The following is a 22,664-nucleotide window of genomic DNA, read 5'->3' on the forward strand; positions in this document are numbered from 1 at the left end:
CCTCTTCTTCCTCTTTAGTTGTCCTCATCATGTCACCTTCCTCCATAGACTGCTGATCAATCCTCATGTAAGTCTCTTCTTCTTCCTCTTTAATGGTCTTTATCATGTCATCCCCTTCCATATGCTGCTGATCACTCAAATACTTATCTTGTTTTTCCTCTTTAATTGTCTTAATTACATCACCCTCCTCAATAGTCTGTTGATCACTCCTCACATACGTCTCTTCTTCCTCTTTCATTGTCCTCATCATGTCAGCCTCCTCCACAGACTGCTGATCACTCCACACATATGTCTCTGGTTCTTCCTCTTTACTTGTCCTCATCATGTCACCCTCTTCCGTAGACTGCTGATCACTCCTCACATACGTCTCTCCTTCTTCCTCTTTAGTTGTCCTCATCATGTCACCCTCCTCCATAGCCTGCTGATTACTCCTCACATACGTCTCTTCTTCTTCCTCTTTACTGGTCCTAATCATGTCACCCTCCTCCATATATTGCTGATCATTCCTCACATATGAATGTTCTTCCTTATTAAATGTCCTCATCATAGTTTCCCCCTCCATGCACTGCTGATCACTCCTCACATACTTCTCTTCTTCTACCTCTTTACTTGTCCTCATCATGTCACCCTCCTCCGTAGTCTGCTGATCACTCCTCACATACGTCTCTTCTTCCTCTTTAGTTGTCCTCATCATGTCACCCTCCTCCATAGACTGCTGATCACTCCTCACATACGTCTCTTTTTCTTCCTCTTTACTTGTCCTCATCATGTTTCCCTCCTCCATAGACTGCTGATCATTCCTCGCATATGTCTCTTCTTCCTCTTTATCCACAGCACTTACATATATCAGTTCTCCAACCTAAGTGCACAAAAAGAGAGAGAGAATTGAAATGATACCTAAATTCTAAATCGAATTCTAAAAATGACACCCAGTGTATGTAGGGAGGTGTGCATAGGCTAAGCACACCTCCTGTGGCCTGGCGTCTGCCTCCGTTCACCCGCTTCTGCTGCCGTTGTCCAGGCCCTTGTCAGAACGGTCATGCCCTTACACCCGGACATACTGTGCTGTGCATGTGCAGTATGTCCTCTTGGGCAGCTTGTGACCACGCTTGCCGGGAACCCAGTGTGCTGTCCGCACGCACGTGTGATGACGTATTCAGCATGATCACAAGCTGCTCAAGAGGACATACTGCACATGCACAGCACAGTATGTTGGGTGAAAGGGTGCCGACCTCTCTGACCAGGACCTGGACAATGGCAGCAATAGCAGGTGAATGGAGGCAGATGCTGGGCCACGGGAGGAGCGGTAAGCCTATGCGAAGCTCCCAACACACAGGGCGTTATTTTTAGAATTTAATTAGGACTAAGGTATCCTTTAAAATGTGAATGCAGATAACAGCATGTACAGACTAGAGGGAAAGAATGTTACACAGTTTGGAGTCTCTGGGGGCACTTCGGCTGGGTTCATACTCAGGCCGGATGCACAATGGTTCATTTCATGCCATATCCTAAACAGATACGCTCCACCACAGCGTCCCATAAGTGTTCACACTACTCACCGCTGTGCCGCCAGCCCGCCACCACCCTTCCACTCTGGAAATTCCAGTCCTTTGCATGCTGACACCATTGCTGGGCTGAAACATAGGGATACAGCGATGGGATTCTTCCTACTTAGCAACGGAGAACTCTCATTATTCGATCACTAAACCAATGAGAATCCTCCCTTGTGCTATGGAGGATTCTTATTGTTTTTCTGAAATCCAATGATAGCCCTATAGTTCTGCCGGCATTCCAATACCAGTGCTTGTCCCTGAGCGCAGCAGCGGTCAGCAGATGGGGGGCTTGAATGGTGGCAGAGAAGACACAGCAGACAGGTAGGTAGTTGTAGAATGGAGGGGAAACATCCTAGTGGGAACGGACAGGTTCGCACTGGTTCTGTGAGCATCTGCAGCCCCCATTCTGTTGCAAGTATAGCACATGCGCTTCCACCCCGCTGGATCGGAGAGCTTTTAAGGTTAGTGTGAACCTAGCCTTAGCCCCACTTACCTGATAACAGTGGGGGATGGTGGGACCTTCCTGTAGACAATTAAGGGAATGAAGAGGACCTGTACATCTCTCTGGTGGGTTTCTGTTATTGGATCGGAAAACAACCAATACAGAATACACCTCCCCCCAGCACTCCCCATTGCTGTCACTGGTGAGTGGTAGGGCCAAGCAGAGTGTTGCAGGAAAGCATGCTGCAGCCCTGTCCTGGCTAGTGGCTATACTGGGATCAAAATGGCATTACCGGCGCGTCATCTGCCGAAAAATTAGCTCCAGCTGAGTGATATTATACAGATTTCCCTCCTCTTTTCTTGGATTGGCTGGCCAGGCACTGCCAGCCAATCACCAGTAGGTGGCTCAGGCTGTAATTTCTCTGCGCAGCTTGCTGAAGACGGGGGAGGAGTCGATCATGGAGGGAGACCGAGCTGGCTGGAGGAGAGTGTATGTGTGCTTGCGCACTGTCCTGGTCTGATTAGGAGACAGATTAGGTTGCTAGATGTCCGACTTTCCTGTCCCCGGCTTACACTAACAGGCTGCAGTGTGTGAGAGAGAGAAGCGGGCCATTAATCACTTCTGCCCGGCAAGTGAGCGGGTCTCATTAGTTCCTCCATAGCTGCAGAGAGCGGGGGAAGTGCAGGTTAACGCCAGGAGATGCTAGGTGCGGGGAGGAAGTGCACAGACTTCAGCACTACAAGTCTGATATGATGTCTGCAGAGTGACTGAACTTTCTCATAGCACTGCAGCCATGACCTCAGGTCAGTGTACACATCTCCTTCTGTCATATATCTCCCCCTTTGCTTCCTTTTAACCCTTGCTTGATACAAGGCCCAGGATGCCCTCTCAGATGAGGCTGAGACTTGCAGTTTTATGACCACTTCACACAGCATTAAAGGGACACTTAAGTAAAAAAAAAATGAGTTTTACTCACATGGGGCTTCCAATAGCCCCCTGAAGCTGTCCGGTGCCCTCGCCGTCTCCCTCCGATCCTCCTGGCCCCGCCGGCAGCCACTTCCTGTTTCGGTGACAGAAGCTGACAGGCTGGGGATGCGAGTGATTCTTCGTGTTCCTGGCCACAATAGCGCCATCTATGCTGCTACAGCATATATCATATACCATATAGCAGCATAGAGGGTGCTAATGTGTCTGGGAACACGAAAAATCACTCGCGTCCCCAGCCTGTCAGCTCCTGTCACCGAAACAGGAAGTGGCTGCCGGCGGGGCCAGGAGGATCGGAGGGAGACGGCGAGGGCAGCGGAGAGCTTCAGGGGGCTATTGGAAGCCCTAGGTCAGTAAAACTCATTTTTTTGTTTGACTTAAGTGTCCCTTTAAATCAGTGTTCATTGCTCAAGCGCTGTCCATTCAAATGAATGGACATCGCTTTTTAAAGGACAACTGTAGCGATGTGGAGGCTGCCATATTTATTTACTTTTAAGCAATGCCAGTTTCTTGGCAACCCTGCTGATCTATTTGGCTGCAGTAGTGTCTGAATAACACCGGACACAAGCATGCAGCTAATTCTTGTCAGAAACACCTGATCTGCTGCATGCTTGTTCAGGGTCCGTAGCTAAAAGTATTAGAGGCAGAGGATCATCCAGGCAACTGGCATTGCTTATAAACTGTAACAGAGACAAAAACATTTTTTATACATACCTGGGGCTTCCTCTAGGCCCATGTGCACAGATCGCTCCCATGCCGCCGTCCTCCGCTGCCTGCAGCTCCGGGATAGGGTCCCTTTAGTTCAGCCAGTCGCGGCCAGTCTGACGCAAGAGAAGTGCGCTCTCTACGTATCTCTCCACAACCGCTGGAGATATACGTAGAGGGTGCACTTCTCTAGCGCAGACTGGCTGCGACTGGCTAAACTAAAGGGGCCCTATCCTGGAGCTGCAGGCAGCGGAGGACGGCGGCGTGGGAGCAATCTGTGCACATGGGGCTAGAGGAAGCCCCAGGTATGTATAAAACTTTTTTTTTTTCGCCTCTAGTTTCCTTTAAAAGGAAATAAATATTGCAGTCTTCATATCACTTTGGCTTCAGGTGTCCTTTAAAGTGAATGTTTACCGGATTAAAAAAGAAAAAGTCAGATACTCACCTAAGGAGAGGGAAGGCTCGGTCCTAATGAGCCTTCCCCCTCCTCTCCCAGTGCCCGGTCCCGCGCAGGATCCCCCGTGGCAGTATTCGACCAGTACGGTCAAATACTGCCACTTCCGCATGCCTTCGGGAGCTTTCGGAAGCCTTCGGGAGCACTCGGGCTCCCGATGACGCGGCCGCTCCATACTATGCATGCGCGAGCGCCCTCTATGACGCACTCGCGCGTACGTAGTATGGAGCGGCCCGTCTTCGGAAGCCCGAGTGCTCCCGAAGACCTCCGAAGTCCCTGCGGCGGCGGACGCGAACGGGGGAGCCAGCGCAGCACCGAGGGCACCGGGAGAGGAGAGGGAAGGCTCATTAGAACCGAGCCTTCCCTCTCCTTAGGTGAGTATCTGACTTTTTCTTTTTTAATACGGTACCCATTGGCTTTAAACGTTGTTACTGTCATTTCCTGTCTGCACGAACGCTGCACTCAATCCCAATGGCTGATTTTATCCCGACTGGTTACACTCAGCGCTTCCGCGCCACCCTGCAGGGGTCAAAGCACGATACAATGGCCGAATCACGGAAAGCGCCGCCTAATGTTGCCAAATGCGTTTCTGCTTGGTAGCATCTAATTTACAAAGCTGCAGCTTCTCAGCATGATCTGAAATGTAGGATATGTGAGCCTAATGCCTAATACACACAATGCAATTTCCTGTCAGACGAGTTGATCGATTATTTCCAACAAGTCCAATCTGATTTTTGAACGATTTTCTGATCACTCCTATACAAAATCAATCAGAAAAACGATTGGAAATCAGTTTGCATCTGTCGGATATAATGGATTTGACCCATCTGATGGGAAATTGCATGGTGTGTACCAGGCATTAGGCTCACTTCCCATCTGCCATCAGACCATGGGTGGACAGTTTTGTGTTTGATGTGGCCCGGCTGGAGCCCGGGGCAGATGCTCTACCTCCATAGCCTATATGGAGAACACATCTGCCTGTTTGGGATTATTGCGGACTGCAGAGAAGTGTGACCCACTTACTGCAATGCATCCAATGCAGACCAAAAAGTGTGAAGAGCTCCTATATATAAAATAGAAACCATTCACAGGCAGTTTTGTGATGGGAGTGAGTGTGGGGCAATGGACAACCAACTTGACGTTGTCTTGTGTGTAAAATCTAAGAACTCCTAAGGGCTGCCATTTAAAAAAAAGTATTAGTTACATTATATCTAATATTCATTTCTATTGCTGTTATCTGCATTACATTTCCAAAATTTACAGTATTAATTTTGAACAAAAAGGTCGTTGCAAGCCCCTCCCACTATTAGGTCACACCCCAAGCTGGTATTTTTTCACTGAAAAGGTGGCAACCCTGGGGGCACATGGGTATACTGGGGAAGAAATGGCATTAGATACCGGAGGATAATGGCAACACTGGAGGGATGTGGATATACTTGGAAAGAAACTGCATTACTAGAGTGGGATACATTAAAACATTACATACTGAAGAATAATGGCAATGCTGGGGGGAAGGGTGTACAGAGGAAGCATGGCTATACTGGGTGCTGGTGGGTATGTTGTTTTGGCTCTATAATGTGACTGAGCTGAATTATTAATAGTAAAAATTCCAATAAAAAATATTGAAAATGAATTATTAATAGTAAGGTGAGATAACAACCATAATCCATGGCACATGTGGGGGAAGGGGAGCTAGAAAACTGGCAAACACAACAGTTACATAAAAGTGTCTTGTATCGAAATTACTTCAAGGGGGTGATCAGGATAGTGACAGGTGTACTATGGCCTCATCTGTCACAAAGTATCTCCACCCCGACCTCTGCTCTGCTAAATATAGAACAAGAATCACACAATTACCTCTTCCAGCAATATGTTTTCCCTTCACTTCCTGCAACTTCTCTTCCTGGTGTTACATCACTTCCTATCTATGGGTTACATCACTTCCTCCCTTTCTGATCATTTTCTTCCAAGTTCGTCCTGGAAAGGAAAGTTGATAGGCTAACTGCTCTAGTAATGGTCATCATGTCTAAGAGATCTCATGAAGAAGCATGATATTTGTTTGATCAGCTAATAGATTTGCAAAGCTCTGTTTTGCTGTGATCACATCCAGATTTAGCACGTGATCATGATAAGCAACTCAGAGACTAAACTGCTGCCTCTGTTGTGGCATCACCTGCACTCAGTTGTCTGTTATTAACATTGCTAGCTGGTGGTGAGTGCTACACTGTGAGAGGCAGGAGTGCATGCTCAATCTCTCTGGCCATTGCACGTACCATGTCACTGCACACGCCATCGCGCTTAAAGTGACTCCCTAAAATGAGGGTTTTAGTTTAAAAACCTCATTACCATTATTGTACCACCTAAAACACTGCAGAACCGCGGCTGAAAACCCCCTCGATCACCCCATACTCACGGGGGTACACGCAGGTAACTTCTGCATAGAGGCAGCGCGGCTCTGCCTCTATGCGCGTCAATCAGCGCGGATCACCGCCTCTCCCCCGCCCCTCTCAGTCTTCCTTCACTGAGGGGCGGGGGAGAGGTGGAGATATGTGCTGATTGACGCGCATAGAGGCGGTAGCAAAATCCATGACCAAGAAAGTCGTGGATTTTGCCTGCCCTGTACCCCTGTGAGTTTGGGGTGATCGAGGGGGAGTATAATGTTAATGAGGTTTTTAAAATAAAAACCTCATTTTAGGGAGACTTCAGAGTCAACACTGCATGTGTGGCCAATTGGGGGGGGGTACAGAAAGACATACAGACACAGCAGTCAGCTTCCAAATTATTATTATAGATCATCTTCTTAAGTATATACATTTTTAAAGGAATACTGTAGGTGGGTCGGGGGAAAATGAGTTGAACTTACCTGGGGCTTCTAATGGTCCCCCGCAGACATCCTGTGCCCGTGCAGCCACTCACCGATTCTCCGGCCCCACCTCCGGTTCACTTCTGGAATTTCAAACTTTAAAGCCTGAAAACCACTGCGCCTGCATTGCCGTGTCCTCGCTTCCACTGATGTCACCAGGACACCAGGCGCATACTGCGCAGGCACAGACCATACTGGGCCTGCTCAATGTACTCCTGGTGACATCATTAAAGTCTGAAATTCCAGAAGTGAACCGGAGGCGGGGCCGGAGCATCGGTGAGTGGCTGCACGGGCACAGGATGTCTGCGGGGGACCATTAGAAGCCCCAGGTAAGTTCAACTCATTTTCCCCTGACCCTCCCTACAGTATTCCTTTAACCACTTCACAACTGAGGGGTTTTACCCCTTGAACATCAGAGCAATTTTCACCTTTCAACGCTCCTTCCATTCATTTGTTTATAACTTTATCATTACTTATCGCAATGAAATGAACTATATCTTGTTTTCTTTTACCACCAATTAGGCTTTCTTTAGGTGGGACATTATGCCAAGAATTATTTTATTCTAAATGTGTTTTAATGGGAAAATAGGAAAAATGTGGGGGGGGGGGAAATCATTATTTTTCAGTTTTCGGCCATTATAGTTTTTAAATAATGCATGCTACTGTAATTAAAATCCATGAATTTTTTTTGCCCATTTGTCTCGGTTATTACACCGTTTAAATTATGTCCCTATCACAATGTTTGCCGCCAATATTTTATTTGGAAATAAAGGTGCATTTTTTTTCAGTTTTGCGTCCATCCCTAATTACAAGCCGATTGTTTATAAAGTAACAGTGTTATACCCTCCTGACATAAGTATTTAAAGAGTTCGGTCCCTAAGGTAACTATTTATGTATTTTTTATAGTATTTTTTTTTCTTTTTATTACAAAAAAAAACAAAACTTGGGTGTGGGAGGTAATAAGTTAATTTATAATGAACAACTAGGTATTTTATATGGAAAATGTTTTTGAATGTAGTTTTACTATTTGGCCACAAGATGGCCACAGTACTTTTTTGTGAATGCATCCTGTAAGTGTAGGAAGTACGCTTACAGGAAGTGTTATGAAGCTGGGGAACCTTTTTTTTTACAATGATCGCGCAGCTTTTCACAGAAGCTTGCCGATCATTGCTGCGGGGAGTTAGATTAACGAACGGGAACAGTTTTCCCGTTCATTGATCTCCAGGCGAGCGGCCGGCAGCGTGCACGAGTGTGCGCACGACCGAGCGGGAGTGCGGTCAGCGGCGGTGGGTGCGTGTATCTACGCTCCTGGTGGGGAAAGGATGTCAAAAGGAGCGTAGATACACGTACCGTGGCGGTAAAGTGGTTTATATATGGTCACTGGAGAGCAGTGGGGGATGATGTCAGAAGGGTGTGTCAAAAGAGAGGGAAGTTTCAAGTCTTCAAAATCAACCCATCCTGCATGTGGCTGAACCACAAAGAGCCAATCCATGGATGTCATCTTTACCCCCTTCACACACCAGCAACAAATCAACCCCATTCACCTCCTCCTCCAACTCCCCCCCACACCCCCAAAAAAAGTAATAGGTTCTTTCTGGGCTCAGGACACAGTCTGTTGGTAGATCCTTGATGATTATCTCTGTACCGGGGGGTGAAATAATGACACAATAGACACAGGGTTCGTTCAAGATTTTACTCAAGAAATTTAAAGAAATGTATTCGCTGTGTATTTTCTTATATACTGATAACATGTCCACATTGCCAAGTAACCACCTGTAATTTGACATAAAACTTAATACATAAACACCTGCAGATAAACTTCTGACGCTCGCCAGCTTACCTTAGCATCGAACAGTACGGGCCGTTGGTGCCCACCCTATACTTTCCCATAGGGCCATTCTTAGACCCTTCACCCTGAAGAAATGTGGGGCAGGAGGACAGCCTGATCACCAGGTGCTCTGCTTCTTGTAGTACACTAGTTAGACACCCCCAATAGTCCTTTTGAAGACTCATCCTGAGTGGATAGGCTGTATTTTAGGCTGTATTTGTGATATTGTGCTGTGTAGCTGCTTCCTAGATGTTCTGCTCCTTGTAGTGCACCAGTTAGGAACCTCTCAGTAGTCCTTTTCAGAATACAGAAGAGGTGGTTGACCGGCGCACTCAGTTTTCCACCTCTTCTATTGCCAACATTCCTGCACCTCTTCTACCTGTTCTGCTACTATTGTTCCTGCACCTTCCACATCCTCATCTGCTGTGGTCAACCACAATACCACCTCCACCACCACAGCAACCCCTTCAAATGAATCAGATTGCTCAGAGGAGCTATTTCCCCAGGCATTGACGGACCAGATGCACAAGTGTTCTTGCCATCAAATGAAGGAGAGGAGCAAGACAGACACTCAGACAAGTCCCCAGGTCACCACAAGGTGTAATGTCCCTGCTGCTGCAGCCTACTGTGAGCTTGAAGCTGTAAGCAATGATGAGGGTGATGATGATGTGGTGATGGATGGCTCATGGGTGCCCACAAGAGAGGAACATGAGGAGGAGAGTTCAGAGGGAGAGACCAAGACTCACAGAGAGAGGAAAAGGTTAGGAAGCAGGCAGAGGTCACAGGGGAGAGGAGGCAGACAACAGGGTGTGATGATATCACCAGGGGTTATTCAGCCACCGTGCCCAGTCAGTTTAATCAGTACTCAACATGGCTCTTTAGTTTGGGAATATTTCTGTTTCTGCTGCTGCTGACAAGACTGATGCCATCTGCATCCTGTGTCAAGAGAAATTTAGTCGTGAGAAGACCAGCACAACTATAGAAACGACTATGCTGACAAAGCACCTGGAGTCCCACCACAAGGCCCTGTGGCATGGAGCACTTAAAGGGAACCTTAACTGAGAGGGATATGGATGTTTCCTTTTAAACAATACCAGTTGCCTGGCAGTCCTGCTGATCTCTTTGGCTGCACTAGTGGCTGAATCACACCTGAAACATGCATGCAGCTAATCCAGTCTGACTTTAGTCAAAGCACCTGATCTTCATGCTTGTTGAGGGGCTGTGGCTAAAAGCATTAGAGATACAGTATCAGCAGGAGAGTCAGGCAACTGGTTTTATCTTTCAAAGGAAAAATCCATATCCTTCTCAGTTTAGATTCCCTTTAAGGCAAGAAGCACTCAAAGCGCAAGCCAGCATCCTTGTGTTCCTCCTTCTGCCTCTTCTCCTCCCTCGTTCCCAGTTGTCCTCCAATCCACTTTCCAGCCTGCCCACTTCATGTTCATTGACACAGAGTCAACTTTCCATCCCTCAGATTTGTAGGCATTGGTGCACCACAGTGGAAGGTACCAGGAAGATGAAATATTTCCCAGACAGGCATCTCGGACCTGTACCGGCATGTGCTACGGCAGGTCAACCAATCTTTGGCACACAGTGTCAGGGTTAAGGTCCATCTGACCACAGATAACTGGTTTTCAAAACATGGACAGTGTAGGCACATAACCTTTAATGCCCACAGGATAAATGTGTTGTCAGTGGAGAAAGAAGTACTCTTGGCTTTCGAGTAGAATCTGTGGCACCGCCATGTCTTGCAGCAACACACTTATTTCTCTTACTCCTCGTCGTTCCTCTGCAGTCTCTTCCTCAGCTGAGTCCTCTTTCATTGCACACTTTCACTGTGACCCCCAAGCTCCCCAGTCTGTCCCACTATGCAGGTATGGTGGTCTCATACTGTGTTGTGGATGTTGTGCAGGGAAGCAAAGAGCCTCCCCGGATCTGCACTGCTGTCCGCTCTGCAGACAGTTTCCATGAGTGGCTGACCCCACACAACCTCACTATTGGTAAAGTCGTGTACGACAATGGTACCAATCTATTGATTGCATTAAAAAGTGGCTGACTTGAATTGTGCCGTGCATGGCACGTCTTAAATCTGATTGTGCAACGTTTCTCGAACAAGTACCCAGACTCCAAGACATCTTGAAGCAGGCCAGGAAAGTGCTGGACATTTCCACCAATCCTACACGGCCATGGCTTGCTGAGCTTCAGTGGTGGTAAAAAAATTCCAGTGAGACTCCTTATTGGTGACAGCCCCACCAGATGGAATTCCACTTTCTGAGTTTATGCTAATTTATGTAAATTTTTATGCAAATATATGCCGCTTAAAATTAGACCAATCAATTTAAACCTGGGTTGGACTTGATTGGTCCATTTTCAAGCTGCATACATTTGTATACAAATTTACATACACTCGATAGCATTTGCATATCATTGATCATCCTTAGTGCTCATCCGCGATACCTGTAGACCTTTGCGCCCTTTTGAGTAGACCACTAATCTGATCAGTCACAGTTAAGAAAGCATCAGTGACATCATGCCTTACATCTTTTTTCTGGAGCAAGCCATGTGCCTTGTCCTCGACCAGGCTGTGGATGAGCTAGAATGTGTAGAGGAAGATGAGTTTACACTGTTGCCACTTGAAGAGGGGCCATTGTAATTGGCTTTACATGGGCATAGGAAGGAGTCTGAAGATGAGTCAAAGGAGGAGGACGATGGCTGTGGTGGTGAGGGAAAGCAAGAAGACCAGGCTTCCTGGGGGCTGCTCTCCTTTTGGGAGACTCTGGTCTCGTCCATAGCTTATGGGTAAAAAACGTGCTGTTGGATGTTGCCTTGAATGAGAAACATAAGCTGAAGTCTTCTGCCTCAAACCTTGTTAGAATGGGGCAGTTCATGCTTCATTTCTGAGGAAGGACTCCCATATAGAGATGGTCACCACTTTCCGCGGAATTGTATTTTCCGCAATTTTGGGCGGAATTTGGTCGTTCCGTTCGATCGGAACGGAATTGCTTTTTCAATCCGGAGGGGAGGAAGGAAGGGAGGAGGGAGGAAGGAGGGTAGGAAGGAGGAGAGGAAGAAAGGAGGGGAGAGGGAGGAGGGGAGAAGGAGGGGAGGGAGGGAGGAAGGAAGGAAGGGAGGGAGGAGGGAGTAAGGGAAGAGGGAGGGAGGAAGGAAGGGAGGAAGGAGGGGAGGAAGGGAGAGGGAGGAGGGAGGAAGGGAGAGGGAGGAAGGAGAAAAAGGACTAAGGGAACAGTCAACAGGTTCTATGGGCTACCATTTAGCATAAACTAAGTTCCATTTGCGATTACTTTAATTTTTCCGCCGGAATCCACGAATTTCGGCGGAACGGAATTTGCTCTTTCTGATCATCACTACTCTCATATCAAATCCCCAAAAAACACAGACCTGTCCTGTGCAACTTTATTAGACATTTGGTACAAACAGATGGACATGCTACCAGCCTCAACGAGGGTGGCGAAATTGCAGCACTTCCACACCAAGCTGAGACAGATGTTGTATTCCACTCTTTCAAATTGGTAGTAGCACAGGTAAAAACATTACAAGCTAAAGCGGTGTCAGTAACAGTCCCGCCTGCAGGGCGATTTCATGCTAAAGGTGAGGTAGCGATCATGTCCGATATGAGATCCTTCTTCTGCACAAAGCCTCAACAGGGTGCTTCTGGATCCATCCTCAGGGAACGCCTCAACCAGCAGGTATCCGACTACCTTGGGTTAATGATTAGTGCTGCTCATACCAAGTAGCTACTAGTATGTAGCTACTCAGTATCAAAATTTAAATTAGCCAGCGATGACCACGGGAGATGGGGGGTTAACTTACCCGTGGTGCCTGGATCCGATACGCTCCACTTGCATTCCACATCAAACTCCACGTCACTCCCACACTTCCTCCTCCAACCCAGAAGGAAAAAGAGTGGGAGTGATGTGGAATGCAAGTGGAGTGCATCGGATCCAGGAGGCAGCATGGGTAAGTTAACCCCTTCACTCCCGTGGTCAGCGCTGGCTAATTTAAATTTAATTTCTGAGTAGCTACGTAATTGAAGCTACTTGGTATGAGCAGCACTATTAATGATCACTGTGAACAGTCTGAGGAGTGAGGAGCCTCTGGACTTCTGGGTGTGTAGGCTTGACCTGTGTCCAGAGCTGTGGCAATTTGCCATGGAGCTGTTGGCTTGCCCCGTCTCAACTTCCCTGTCAGAAAGGACATTCAGTGCAGCAGGAGAGATCGTGACAGAAAAGCAAAGTCACCTGGCACACAGCAGTGTGGATTACTGGACATTTGTAAAGATAATTGAGTCATGGATACTAGAGGGTTACAGCACTGATGTGTAATAAGGTCCTAATTTAATTGGATTTTTACCCATTATTACCCTGGTACATTCCAGTTACTCCAGGCCTCATGTTGTCCTGGCCTCTGTGTCACACAGAGGCTGAAAGTCAAATATCTATTCAGTAGGTGATTGCCAATTTGTATGGCCGTTGTGTCATACAGTGGCTGAAAGTCAAGCAGGTAACTGCTCATTTTTTCTGACCTCACCTAGTGTGGCTGATACATTATTTTACATGTTTTGACAGGTAAATGCTCAGTTTTTCAGGAATCACCTAGAGTGGCTGCTATTTCAATATCTAAAATACAATGTCATGGACATAATTAAATATTCATTTCCCATGATGCAGTGGGATGCAACAAGAGTAGTAGAGATAACTGACACCTGACTCACAAGACATGATAACCTCTTAGGTGTAATGCTAGATACACACGTGCCGATATAACTTATCAATCGAACCGCTGATAAGATCCGACAGGTCTGATCTCGCCGCCGCTCGATTCCCCGTGAGCGGACAATAGCGGGGAATCGAGCGAAAGATAAGCAGCGCCGGCGGGGACGAGCGGGTATTGAATCTAACGCACGCGCGGACAAGCGGGGACGCGGCGGATACGCGCAGAGATGCGGAAGAGGCAATCCGGCGGCTAATCAAGCCGCTGGGTCGCTCCGTCTAGATTAGGCTTAAAGCCAGCCTGTGATACAAGCAACCTAAGAGTAGACAGCACCAATCTCAATACATTGCCCACCAACAGGAAACTGGAGCTAGCAGAGTCTAACCTCATAAACAACACCTGCGGAACCCAACAGTGACATCTGCAAAATATATAGTAATTTGTTGCAAGTATCATTTCTATAGAGCAAACTCTACTGTACAGACAAGAACTGAATTGATGATATTCCTTTATAAAATGAAAATGACGATTCCATTCAGTAAATATGAAAATAATGTATTATTGTATACAAAGTGTATACAAAAATACCTCTAGCATTCAAATCTAGTAACATTTCAAAGTGACATATAACATAAAAATAATTATGAAAGTGTAAGTCAGCCTTTATCCAATCTTACCAAGGCTAATAATCAGAGCCACTCAGTTATACACAAAATAACATCATCACAGATGCATTCTCTACCTTATTCAGCTAACTTTGTATAATATTCTGTGACCTTGTGGTAGGCCAAACCTTCTGATTCACACCCTGGAAATGCTTCTTTCTCATATATTTTTCCATTGCACATATATTGGAGGAACATCATCAGATTTCCCAGATAACTTGAAGTGTAAATAAACTCAGCAGATAAAGAATGGTACAGTATGTGTAATAACAATGGTATACAGGGATTTCCTGGAGTCACACATTTTTATTTTCACTATATAGGGTTAAATGTTGACTCTGAATAGTGCACAGCAGCCATATCAATGTGATGTACAATTTGGGTCATTCAGCTCCTAACAAGATAATTATCGTCTCACCACTCTCTTGTTGTCAGGAGTGTTTATTCATCCAGAGGAAAGTGTTTTGGCTTTTTATTGACTCTTCAGGAGAGCCATGGCTGCATCGATCTGCAGATCATGCCTCATTTGCATACATAAAGCTTCTGGTTTATTAACCGTTGCAATGGAAGTTCTAACTAGGCTTCTTACTACATGTAACACATAAAAATGGTCAGGGGCTTAACAGAATCAGAGCAATGTTAATTTATTGTAGCATATAATCAAATGACAGGCAGCCTATTGGGCCAATGAAAGTGTGGGGATCACTTCCTAAAAAGCTAAAGGACCAGATGGGACTCAGGGCGGGATTAACAGAGTGGCCGTTATTTAAAAGGAGAGCGTGTCAGTTACCAGTGCCTGCTATGCAGCACTACCAAATTAATTGCGCTACTCAAATTAATGAATTAACCTCAATGTTCCAACAAAATACATGTAATGCAGAAGTGTTTCCCACAAAATACACGTAATGCGGCAATGTTCCCACAAAATACACACATTTGGCATCATTTCTATCTCAAAACTACACATAAAAATAAGGCAGTATTTCCCGCCCTTAAAGGGGAACTCTGCCTAATGTGTTCTTTTATTGATGTATGCCCTATCCGGCCAACCCCAGCCCTAAGATACTGTCCCCTAATGTCCCCAAATGCCATGATAATAAAAGCAATCTACCTGCTGTCTCTAGCAGGTGACTCTTGGCATCCAGCATCGCTCCCTGATCTTCACATGTCCCGTGCTAACAGGCAGTGCAGGGCTATAGGAAAATGGTGCCCGAAGCCCTGCGCTGAAGACAAATATAGTCTCCAGTGCAGATCTTCAGAGGTCATTTTCCCGTAGCCCTGCAGGAACCCCCATACTTCTGCATCCTGGAGGTGAGCTGCGGCCAGTATCCGTGATGCCGCAACAACAGTTCACGTGCAGGGAGTATTGAATCTGGCCCTGTACCGGCAGGCCAGATGAAATAGCCTGGTGGGCCGGATGCGGCCTGCGGGACATAGTTTTCCCTCCCTTGTTCTAGCAACATAGAAAGTAAACGGAATACAGATGGGGACAGCAAGCTTGGATAGGGACCAAGGGCCCGTTCTCACCTAAGCAGGAATCGCGCGATTCCCGCTCACGGCAAACCGCTAACGTTAACAACAAGTTAAATAATTGTATTCAATGCCAAGCAGCTGCAGCTAAAGTGAATACAATTTTGGGATGAACTGAAAGGGAAATAAAAACTTGGGGCTACTAGCATAATATTGCCCCTGTTCAGCTTTCTAGTAAGGCCACATCTGGAATATGGAATACAGTTCTGGGCACCACATTACAGGAAGGATATTGCAGTTTTAGAGCAAGTGCTGAGACAAGCAACAAAACTGATTAGAGGGATGGAAGGTCTCACTTACCAAGGAAGGTTGGATACACAGGGCTTATTTAGTCTGGAGAAAAGAGACCTTAAAGGAGATCTAATTAACATGTTGAAATTCATCAGAGAGCAATATAAAATCTTGTTACTAGGCTCATGCAAAGAACTAAGGGGCATGATCTGTGCATGGAGGAAAAAAGTTTAGGCCATTTATTTAGTTCTTTACAGTAAGAGTGATTAATATATGAAATGTATTTCCACAGGAAGTAGTTATGGCAAATTTTATATCTGCATTTAAGGGAAGGGGAGGGGTTTAGATGCTTTGAAAGGGGGAGGGCTTTAGATGCTGCATTGACGGGTTTAGATGCTGCATTGAAATTGGGTTTTTTTGTTGGTGGGGGGTTCTGTGTAACTTAACTAATAAGAATACTGAACTATAGGGGTGTGACTTTGCTCACATCTTGAACTTATAATGTACTCCTAGTTCAGTTGTATTTTTACAGAAAATATATATGACATAAAAGCAGTTAGATGGTTGTTTTATAAATCTTTATTAAAAGTTAAGTTTTAGTATTTGTCCCTTCACAAAGAGGGTATTTGTTGTTGAATTTAGTATATCAGGTGCTGTGAAAGCTGCTGCATTGAACGTCATCCATGGATATGAATACTAGGCACCGGTAATTCTCGTGGTATTGATTCAGGGATTTTATATGATTGCCATCTGGAGACGAGGATTTTTTTCCCTTTTGGGGCTAATTGGACCATGCCTTGTAAGGATTTCTTCGCCTTCCTCTGGATCAACAGGAATATGTGAGGATGCAGGATAGTGTTGTACTTTATTTTCTGGGTGAACTGGATGTATGTATGTCTTTTTACAACCCAAATAACTATGTATATAGCAACCACATTGTAATAACCACAGTGCAAGACAGAGCATCTGTATACATTGTGATTACTACAAAGAACTAACATCGTTCTTATACAGCTGAGGCCAGGGTCGGATTTTTGGAAAGGGCCAGGCCTTGGGTGGCTGCAGCCCGAGGGGGCACCTCGATGTGAAACGGGTTGCTACATATGAAAGAGAGAAATGCAAATGGGAGTAACACATAGAAAAGGGAACCTGATGCCCAAGGAAGCTGTACATGAATGATAGGGGCTGCAGTACATGGATGTTACACATGGAAAAGGGGGCTGCACATGGAATGGGAGGGGGCTGCAGTACATGGATGTTACACATGGAAGAGGGGGCTGCACATGGAATGGGAGGGGCTTCTGTACATGGATGATACACATGGAAGAGGGGGCTGCACATGGAATGGGAGCGGGCTGCAGTTCATGGATGTTACACATGGAAGAGGGGGCTGCACATGGAATGGGAGGGGCTTCTGTACATGGATGATACACATGGAAGAGGGGGCTGCACATGGAATGGGAGGGGGCTGCAGTACATGGATGTTACACATGGAAGAGGGGGCTGCACATGGAATGGGAGGGGCTTCTGTACATGGATGATACACACGGAAGAGGGGGCTGCACATGGAATGGGAGGCGGCTGCAGTACATGGATGTTACACATGGAAGAGGTGGAGGCACATGGAATGGGAGGGGCTGCAGTACATGGATGTTACACATGGAAGAGGGGGCTGCACATGGAATGGGAGGGGCTGCAGTACATGGATGATACAGATGGAAGAGGGGGCTGCACATGGAATGGGAGGGGCTGCAGTACATGGATGTTACACATGGAAGAGGGGGCTGCACATGGAATGGGAGGGGGCTGCAGTACATGGATGTTACACATGGAAGAGGGGGCTGCACATGGAATGGGAGGGGGCTGCAGTACATGGATGTTACACATGGAAGAGGGGGCTGCACATGGAATGGGAGGGGGCTGCAGTACATGGATGATACAGATGGAAGAGGGGGCTGCACATGGAATGGGAGGGACGCTGCTGCACATAGCTGAAGAGCTCCAATATACTTGGCCTGGAGCAGAAAAGCTATAAATCCGGCCTTGGTCGAGGCCACGACCATTCTCTGTGTTAGATGTATTTCTGGAGGTGTGAGGTGGTCGCCCTTCAGGCACGGTTAGCTCCTGTGTATATGTACAGAGAGACATTACTTGGGTCTCGCAGGATTGTGTGTGTTTCTGGGTTATTACTTTAGTAGGCGCTAGTCTAATTTATGGGACCCAGCAGGAAACCTCATAGGGAAATTCCACTAACATGACTGGGTGGACAGCACCCCCCCCCCCCCAAACTGCCCACACTATTCAGCCAATCACAATGCTTTATGCTGTAGAAGATGCTGTGATTGGAGAACTGCTCCCTATGTGGTTTCCTGCTGGGTCCCCTAAACTAGAATAGCACCCTTTTGTGTTTATCTCATCATGTCTCCTCTGTTCAGGATATTTATAATGCTTTATTAAATCAATTCACTGACTAGCGTTAAAGAGTCCTCGGGATTCTGTGTAAAGATGCTTCCATCAATGTGCACTTTGTAAAGAATAAAGGAAACATTGCAAAACACTGAAGGTCATCACATTTCCCACACTCAGTGCATTAATAGAGCTTCTCACCAGTAATGATAGAGGGATAAGCGAAACTGAGCAAGCCTGTTATTGGCTGCTGCTCTCCATCCTCCCTACTTCCGGCTCTGTCAGGTAGATGGAGCGCAGTGTGCAGCAGCCACTAACAGGCAAGGCCAGGTTCACTGAAGGAAAAGCTGTTTCACTGATCATTATGTCTCACCAGTGTGAGCTCTCTCATGTCTGACAAGAGCTGATTTCTGTACAAAACATTTCCCACACTCAGCACATGAATATGGTTTCTCGCCATTGTGAGCTCTCTCATGTCTGACAAGAGCTGATTTCTGTGCAAAACATTTCCCACACTCAGCACATGAATAGGGCTTCTCACCAGTGTGAGCTCTCTCATGTGAGACAAGGTATGCTTTACGTGCAAAACATTTCCCACACTCAGCACATGAATATGGTTTCTCGCCAGTGTGAACTCTCTCATGATAGACAAGGTTTTCTTTAGATCCAAAACATTTCCCACACTCAGCGCATGAATACGGTTTCTCACCCGTGTGAGTTCTCTCATGTTTGACAAGGTCTGCTTTAAGTACAAAACATTTCCCACACTCAGCACATGAATATGGTTTCTCACCAGTGTGAAGTCTCTGATGATAGAGAAGGTTTCCTTTAGCTCCAAAACATTTCCCACACTCAGAGCATGAATACGGTTTCTCACCAGTGTGAGTTCTCTCATGTGAGACAAGATGTGATTTATGCCCAAAACATTTCCCACACTCAGCACATGAATAGGGTTTCTCGCCAGTGTGAGTTCTCTCATGACTGACAAGACTTCCTTTAGCTGTAAATTGGTTCCCGCACTCAGCACATGAATATGGTTTCTCGCCAGTGTGAGTTTTCTCATGTGTGACAAGGTGTGCTTTACTGTTAAAACATTTCCTACACTCAGCACATGAAAAGGGCTTCTCACCAGTGTGAGATCTCTCATGTATGACCAACCTTGTTTTCTGTACAAAACATTTCCCACACTCAGCACATATATATAGCTTCTCACCGGAGTGAGATCTCTCATGTATGGCAAGGTTTACTTCATATACAAACAATTCCCCACACTCACTACATAAATAGGGCTTCTCACCAGTGTGAGATCTTTCGTGTCTGACAAGGTTTTCATTATCTCCGAAACGTTTCCCACACTCAGCACATGAATAGGCCTTCTTATACGTGTGAGATCTCTCGTGTCTGACAAGATGCGACTTCTGAATGAAACATTTCCCACAGGTGGAACAGGAATGAGACCCTCCAGCAGGGGGAGAGCTCTGCTGGGTATGAGACACCCCAGGATTAGACAGGTGAGGGGAGTCTGGGGGAATATTTGGGGTAACCACGATCTCTGCAGGAGACTCTTGTCCAATGCCATCATCATCCGTTGTACAGTCTGTGGATACAGAGAGGCGAGTCTCTGAGACGTTCCCGATGCCGGGACTCCGCCCTGCTAATAGAGAAACATCATCACTTCCTGATAAGAGAATTCTGGAGGGAGGAATAATTATCATTAGGGATAGTCAGTGGGATGCTGATAATTCCAAGTTGATGCAAAGTTTATGCAGATTGGAGATGGAGCAAATGCAGCAGCTGCATCTGATAAGAAGCATACAATTTGCATTGCAGTCAGAGTTATTTGCATCTCATTGGCCATACATGGAAAAGCAGTAAATTGTAGAGCTTGATGAGACAATGGGCTCTATTCACAATCATTTATCGTATGGCGGTAAACAAAAGTCAGAAAATTACCGACTGAAATAAGACCATGTTGACATTCACAAAGTTTTCCGCATGATATTTACGGATGCAGAAAAGTGCGAAAATAATGCAAAAATGGTTTAATATGTTTTTTTTTCTTCACAAAAAACGAAATCCACATTTTTTTATCACCTACTAGTCTAGAGCCTTTAGCGCTGTGTTTGCTAGACTCTAAAACATTTATTTTTTGTGAATGCAGAAAAAAAAAATGCAGAAATTACAGCTGTTGGTAATTTTGCAGTAAAAGGAAAAAATGAAACTTTACTGCATATGAGATTGTATATACAGCCCAATGGACGCAATGTTTTACTCTTGTGACAGGCCTACATGTACATATAGCAAGAAATCTGTGCTATGTTTGTAGAGCAATGTGGTTTCATTCAGGCCACGTTTACAGTGGTGCGTTGCGGGGTAATGGCCACTTTTATATATGTAGCTTACTGCACTGCAAGGCACCACCTCAGCGACATTCACAGTGCGGCGGTAGCATTGCGGTATAACCAGCTGCGCTATGGTAACGCACTGCATGCAGTTACTACTAAACGGGTGTCTTAACAGATACAGTGAAGCATACCTTCATGGACTATACCCACAAAAACCATGACCTCTTCATATGCTTATACAAAGGGTAACTTTAATGTTGGCGTACAAAAAATCACAGTATGACGTCTTGCATCACCCACCCTTCTAAAACCATTAAAAACACACTGGTATGCGTATGGAGCACTCCTATACGATTAATCCCACTGCCGAGGTGACGGTAACAATCCAACTTTGATCGCCCAGCTCACGCCTATGCCAATCAAGTTGGTCCACCAATAACCATCTGACTTCTGTGGGCCCTCCACCGACGCACACCATGAGGCCTCCACTCACACTCAGCTAAATGGCCATATGTTATCTGCCCAGTCCAGTGAAGAGCCGTGACCTGGATGGTTGAATTACTGTATGTTGTGTAATCTTCTTTTATAGCTTACAATATATGATAAGGATATCTTCTCCTCCAAATACTTGAAGTGCCAGAAGCCAGAAGCCCGATAAGCATGACGTCACCCCGCTGCTTGAAACACCGGTCCGCACTGATACTCTTCCGGGGGAAACCAATGGTGTACGCGTGTGGTTCCAACTTCGCTCACATGACGCGTACCAGGGCCCTCCCGCTGACGCGTTTCGCCCCGCCTACGGGGCTTTCTCAAAGCGTAATGGGTCCCACGGAAGAGTATCAGTGCGGACCGGTATTTCAAGCAGCAGGGTGACGTCATGTCGGGAGAGTGTGGATGCAAGTGCCCTGAGCGGGAGCTCCCCCGTGGACGGATGCAGTGAGGGCCGGTACCGTAAGTGCGGTGGGAAATTCAGTCACACTCTAGTCTTGTTGTGCGGGTAAAGCAGAGATTGATGCCGCAGTTCAGTGGGGAGAAAGTGGACATTTTATGCAACAATTGAGGACTGTCTATGTATAAGCAGGCGCAGTATATGCAAGCAAGGTGAACTGAGTAGCTTATCGGGCTTCTGGCACTTCAAGTATTGGGAGGAGAAGATATCCTTATCATATATTGTAAGCTATAAAAGAAGATTACACAACATACAGTAATTCAACCATCCAGGTCACGGCTCTTCACTAGGACTGGGCAGATAACATATGGCCATTTAGCTGAGTGTGAGTGGAGGCCTCATGGTGTGCGTCGGTGGAGGGCCCACAGAAGTCAGATGGTGATTGGTGGACCAACTTGATTGGCATAGGCGTGAGCTGGGCGATCAAAGTTGGATTGTTACCGTCACCTTGGCAGTGGGATTAATCGTATAGAAGTGCTCCATACGCATACCAGTGTGTTTTTAATGGTTTTAGAAGGGTGGGTGATGCAAGACGTCATACTGGGATTTTTTGTACGCCAACATTAAAGTTACCTTTTGTATAAGCACATGAAGAGGTCATGGTTTTTGTGGGTATGGTACAGGCAGTAGTGTGACCTGAACCTCTCCTCCAGTGAGTGGTGCTATTGTTGTGAAGCGTTGGCCACCCGAGTAGGTCTGTTGTGCATACTTTCATGGACTGTATGCTTCACTGTATGTGACATAGCACAGCTGTAACAACGTTCCATTGCATTATCTTCCTGTTATATAGGTAATGCAATGCAACGTCCCACTGTGGCCGCGGCCTTACACATTCTTATCACCATTGTGTATTCGTGTCACTCATATGCCCCTTGTAAATGTAACTTTTTATCTCTCTTGTTCCTAATTGTGCCAATAAATACATTGTGAAGTCAGTGGCACCATTTGGTTTGGGCCTTGACCAAGTGCTGGAGCACCCCG

General features: G+C 46.2%; 1 pseudogene; it reads right to left on the reverse strand.

Moving 5' to 3' along the window:
- The window catches only part of LOC137535179 (zinc finger protein 585A-like), a 44,266-nt pseudogene that overhangs the window by 12,583 nt on the left and 9,019 nt on the right, over positions 1-22,664 (reverse strand).

This window comes from Hyperolius riggenbachi, chromosome 10, assembly GCF_040937935.1.
Source record: "Hyperolius riggenbachi isolate aHypRig1 chromosome 10, aHypRig1.pri, whole genome shotgun sequence".
Taxonomy (NCBI): domain Eukaryota; kingdom Metazoa; phylum Chordata; class Amphibia; order Anura; family Hyperoliidae; genus Hyperolius; species Hyperolius riggenbachi.